Source organism: Dermacentor andersoni, chromosome 1, assembly GCF_023375885.2.
Source record: "Dermacentor andersoni chromosome 1, qqDerAnde1_hic_scaffold, whole genome shotgun sequence".
Lineage (NCBI taxonomy): Eukaryota > Metazoa > Arthropoda > Arachnida > Ixodida > Ixodidae > Dermacentor > Dermacentor andersoni.
In genome coordinates, this window is record NC_092814.1 from 360,398,234 (window position 1) to 360,404,166 (window position 5,933).

At 48.0% G+C, this 5,933-nt stretch overlaps 1 long non-coding RNA gene across 1 annotated transcript; it reads right to left on the bottom strand.

Annotated features, from left to right (window-relative positions):
• Positions 1-3,032: 3,032 nt before the first annotated feature.
• Positions 3,033-4,777, bottom strand: LOC129381195 (uncharacterized). The gene is made up of 2 exons (XR_008609416.2): positions 4,342-4,777; positions 3,033-3,169 (listed from the first exon to the last, which is right to left on the bottom strand). It is a non-coding gene; the product is annotated as an uncharacterized lncRNA (long non-coding RNA).
• Between the last annotated feature and the right edge of the window lie 1,156 nt (positions 4,778-5,933).

The window sequence follows — 5,933 nt, forward strand, 5'->3', positions numbered from 1 at the left end:
GTGACGCCATCTATTTCTGCCCGAATTCGCGCCTCGGTGGAGGAGCAAGTGAGAGCGATCCGGCGCCGAGCGAGTTGATCCGAAACGACAAGCGGAAAGCGTGAACCTGCTGCAGATCTACCAGTGAATTCGGATTCGTTGCCGCGGAGCAAGAAATTCTGCTCCGAATCGACCTGTGAAAAACGCCATGAGATATCGCCCACCGGGCGGCACAAGTATCAAGTTCCATGCCTAAGGGGTTTCCTTTGACTGTGACATCAGCATAATTGGCTCTTCTTTGGTTACTTCCATTGCCTTGACGATGTGCAATTGCTGACGCGGCGCGCCTAAGGTTTGCACTTGTCTTGGTTTCAACCGAATTTTCTTTGCTTGGCGGCTGCGGTATGCGTGCTGAATGTCCCTTTTTCTTACAATGAAAGCGTATCGCACTAGCATCATAGAGAAAAATTTCAACAAGAACGTACACTCCCATAGAGCCCAGCGGCCGAATTGACTGTAGCACACCAAGCGGATGTTGTTGACTCCTTCCGGTTTCGGTTTTGGGCGCGCGCATTTTGAACACCAGTTGGTACACGCCGCGCCGGCACCGCTGATCGGCGCGGCATTCATTTTTTTCGCTTCTGCTGAACTTCGCGTGGCCTTGGCGTGGAATCGTTGCATTATTAAGTAGAAATGATTGCGATTGACCTTTACAAGACTGCACCGAATCTGTCAGGTGCAATTTCATAAAGAAAACGAAAGACGTCTTCTGAAATTATGAAATGTTTATTTTGCTCTATATAAATGCTCGTTCCGGGCTTCTTCTGCATTCATCCAAAGTTGTGGCACCAGGTAAGCAGCAGTCGTTGCCGTACGATGCTCCACCGGATGCCATCAGCTGAAAGAAAGTAAATTACAAGCATGTATCATTTTGGTACATTGACCTAACAAGAGTATTTCGTGTAGAGGCGAAACGTGCGTAAGTGGTGAATGAGCGCATTACTGATAAATTCACTTTTACGTACATTTCGCAGCAAGGACTCCTCCCAAACAATGCCATAAAATCTGAACATCCGATTTTCAAGCACCCCTCCCTTCCCGGGCATTATTTCCTGTACTTTAAGTGCACAAATACACGGGTGACTGCGAGTTTCCAAAACAACTTGGCCTCAGTCGACACGATGGTACGCCAAGTACGCACACAGGCTCAGCCAGACCATGTTACACGCTCACAGAATGCCTTCTAATCGCACTCAAGTCAGACTCGTGGGTGCAAAGCCTGTTTTCAGTCGCTCGGAATAGGTAAATGTCATGTTCTTGAGCTCCTCCGTGTTATCTTTTACGCGTGCTGCCGGCGCATGCAACACTCCCGTGTTATCACTCTCGGCAATCGCTCTTCGCGTCTACGAGAAGCGTGAGTACCGAAATAACGTATATGTTGTTGCAGGGCTATAAAATGCGTCACAAACTTGTCCCACTAAAATTCAGTACCCGCCAAACTTACTATGACCGGCTTGCTTTTTTGCTAACACCTTCACAACCGCAGGCGCGGCGAGCTAGCCTCAAGATATCCCAAAAAGTTACCAAATAAGTTACAATAATTTTTCGGGTCAGAGAATGCGTCACGAACTTCTACCAGTAAGATTCAGTACACGCGAAACTAACTGCGGCACACAGCCGAGCTGCTTTTCGCTAACTGCGTCAATAGGCCGGGCGCGGCAACCGTGCTTATAACCTACCTCAAATATAACGACGATAGTTAGAATAATGTTGGGGGCCACAGAATGCGCGAAAACTAGTCTGTCTTAGGCGCCAAGACGTAGTACACATGCACACACGCAAATGCGTCACACGGCCGAGCCGGTTTTCGCTTACTGCGCCAATAAGCCGGGCGCGGCAAGCGTGCCCAAAAACTACCGAAATAAGTTACAGTAATGTTGGGGCTCATAGAAAGCGTCGCCAACATCTCCCAGGACGAGGCATTAACTCGAATTAACTGCGCCAGGACGGCGGAGCTGTTTTTCGCTAACTGCGCCACTCGAACTAAGCCTAAATGTGTTTAAAATGCGCCGCACACTGTCAAACACAATTTCTCACCTTGCCGTAGTCCAGTAGTGCAGTGGTGCCGTGTCGAAATGCAGACGATACGCAAGAAAAGCATAGAGAAGGCCGGGAGCCCAAAAACATGGGCTATATCCAGAACAGACGGGTCGCAGAGCACGCGAGCTTCGCACGTACGACCGCCCTCGCTCACTCGTGCGGCTTGTCTGGCGTATGACGTATGCACGCGCGTCTGGCGTGCCGCTAGCTTGTTGCTAGGCAACGCAACAAAAAGTTGCAAAGTATAAGTTCATTTACAAGCAAAACTTGCTCACTTTTAGTGGGAAGGAATAAAAAAAATTTCACATTCTCTTTTTTCTGATGCTCGCGTCAACTAACGGATGTTGTTGAAACTAGGCGTGACGTGTTTCCTGTTGCCAGTTTTTGAAGAGTGTCCCCTTTTGTTGAATTTCTTTCTCTATGCTAGCATGTCGACAAGAGCTCGCCCCATGCTTCGTTGACGCATAGCGAAAGCACGAGACAGACGTTTGCTTAGATTGGTGTATCTTGTACACATCGGACCCTGCCACTGAAGTTCCCTGCGTGGCCGATGCATTTTACAGCGCGGTTTCTAAGGCTATGTCTCGGTCGAATGCCCGCCGAAAGGTTCCTTTCTTGTCTTCAGAGAACAAGCATAGAGAAAGGAATACAACAAGAGCGGACACTCCCATAGAGCCCAGCGGCCGAATTGACTGCAGCGCACCAAGCCGTGGGTGTTAAAACCTGAAGCACACTTCCGGTTTCGGTTTTGTGCGCGCGCGTTTTGAACACTAGCTGGTGCGCGTCACGCCGGCTCCTTTTTTTGCTATTGCAGCAAATTTTTATATATTTATTTTTTATTTATTAAACATTTATTTTCAAATCTTTTTATTAAGTAAAATTGATTGCGAACGATCTTCACAAGCCTCCATTGAATATGCGCCATGTGCAATTTCATAAAGACGCAAGACACCTTGTGAAATGAGGAAAAATTTACGTTTATTTTATTCTTTGTAAATGCTCGTCGCGGGCTTTTTGTGCATTCATCCAACGTTGTGGCACCAGGTAAGCAGCAGTAGTTTCCGCAGGAAGATCCACCAGACGACGTGAGCTGAAAAAAATTACAAGTGTTATTTTGGTGTTAACATGTAAGAATAATGCCAGTAGAGGCGAAGCGTGCGAAAGTGGTGAGTGGGCGGCATTACAAACAAATGCAGTTCGTATTTTCACACTCGGCGTAGAAAATACCCGACTCAGGCAAGCAATACCGTACATACCAAAAGCACATTCTAATTCCAAGTATTCCCCTCTTCCCAATACTTATTTCCTGCACTTTAATAGCACCAATGCGCGGGCAACGGCGCGTTTCGCGAACTTGGCTACAACCGACGCGATAGTACGCTACGAATACACAGAGGTGGCCACAACACAGGCTCTCAACCAGAGCATCCTGGACGCTCGCAGAATTCCTTCTACTCGCACTCAAGACAAAATGCGTGGGTGCCGTCGAGAAAACAATTTTCGAGTCACTAGTTCGTGGCGTTTGAGCTCCTTGGCTTATCTCTTGTGCGTTCTGCAGGCGCAAGCAACGCACTCCCGTGTTATCACTCTTGAAGATTGCTCGTCGCGTTTTCGACAAGCGTGAGTACCGAAAGAAGGCTTAAATTGTTGCGGGGACATAAAAATTGCCACAATCTTGTCGCAGTAAGATTCAGTACGCGCCAAACTAACTGTCACCACGGCCGAGCTGCTTTTCGCTGCGTCACAACAGGCGCGGCGAGCGGGCCTCATAACATAAAAGTATCGAAAATAATTTTCAACAATGTTGGGCGTCAGAGAAAGAAAAGCGCCATGAACTAGTCAGTGCATTAAAGCGCGAAACCGCGCACTACAGCCGAGCTGATTTTCGCTAACCGAGTCGCAGCGCCAGGCGCACCCACTGCGCTCGAAAGGTAGCCCAAAAAGTAATGAAATTAGTTTCAATAATGTTGGCAGTCAGAGAAAGCGCCAAAACTTGTTGCAGTAAAATTCAGTACACGCGAAACTGCGTCACAGCACCCTGTGCGACTAGCGTTCCCAAAAACTACCGAAATTTGTTAAAGTAATATTGGGGCTTATAGGAAGCGTCGCAAACATCTCCCAGTACGATTCATTAATTCAAATTAACTGCTCGACGACGGCCACGCTGTTTTTCGTTAACTGCGTCACAAGTCTAGCCTAGGTGCCGGGCAGTAAGCCTAATTGCTTGAAGTGCGTCGCAGACTGTCGAACAAAGTTTCTCACCTTGCCGTAGTCCGATAGTGCAGTGCTGCCATGTCGAAGTTCCGAATGAACGCAATAATTCGCCGGGAGGCCACCAAACCAGGCTAAATCCCAAAATAGAAAAACAGGCAGACGGGTGCCCGAACAGTCCAACGCTCAGATGCGCGGCCGGTCTCGCTTCGGCGGTGTGTCTGACGAATGACGCAAACATCTGGCTCGTCATTCGCCGGTTCGCCTGTCGCTAGGCAACGGAAGTAAGCCGCAAAGATTAATTTAATTTATACGCAGATATTTTTAATTTTTCCGAGAAAGAATAAAAAAAATAAAACAATTTCTGTTAATCTCATTTCACATTCTTCTTTTTTTCGATGCTCGCGCCCCCAATTCGTCGGTGTTAATACTATAGCGTGACGTGTTTCCTGTTTCCAATTTTCGCCGAGTGTCCGCTCTTGTTCAATCCCTTTCTCTATGGAACAAGTGACGTCAACCGTTTACTCGCAGTAGACCGCAGACAAACCGATCCCTTAGAGCCTCGTCCAGAAATGCGCTAAACTCACAAGTTTGCGCTAGCGTCCCGATTTAAGCAACATACTGCGCAATTGTTTTTTGCTGTTGTTGGGAGCGGCGGTGAAACTTCGCTCTTTCTCGATAACGGAAAGCTTAGGCGACAGGGCATTGCGCAGTTGCGCAAGCAGTTCTTCGAACGGTTTATCAGCGAAGACGCGGGAGCAGTTAGAGATTTCAACACGGTATAGGACTTCGGCCCTATCACGCTAACGAAGACGTCAACTTAGAGCTTCTCTTGCACCTGGTTAGCTCGCAAGAAAGCCTGAATGCACTCTTCATAACTTGGGCAATCACCGGAAGAGGCTTCAAATGGTTCTACTTGCCCGGTTCTACATGCAGGGCGTTCTGGCCCTGGCTTGTCGACGTCTCGAACGGGCTCTATCACGCTGGAGCATTCGTTAGCTCATGGATCCTTGCCGCCAGTGAAGCCTGGATCCGTCAACCAGGTCCCATCGTAGCCGCCAGTTTATGTTGCAGTTGATACACGCAGCGTTTACGAAGTCAGACCGTCGATTGGCATGCCTTTATTGCATGGAAAAGTAACTGGGCAGCAGTAGCAGTCTGACTGCCGGTGAAGAAGTATAAGGTCAGGACAAGTGACCGTATCAAGGCAGTGGCAGCTGCTTATGGACAATTTTGGGCAAGGCTAGAAACACGAACGCCGGCGCAATAAAGCCGCATGGGGCTTCATCATACCACACGTGCACCTTGTAAGGGTGCACGGATCGCTTTACGTGATGCAGGAAAGTGCTCTCTCCGCCACAGCAACTGAATTGGCAGTAATGCTACGCCCCATTTTCATCCTTCTAAATCCAATAAAAAAATTCAGTTGTATTGTCACAGTTTATGTAAAATTGCAGAAGCGGTGCCGGACCTTTGACGCATACCTGACGCAAGAATCGAGTTCTCGTTTAGAGGAATAGTCGGTCAATTTGCTTATATTGATTGGGCGGAGTAAAATATGTGCCATGGACTTTTTTTTTTTTTTTTTGTGTGTGTATGTGTCTTTGGAGCCAATGTACGCAGCATGGGAATGCTCTGGCTGT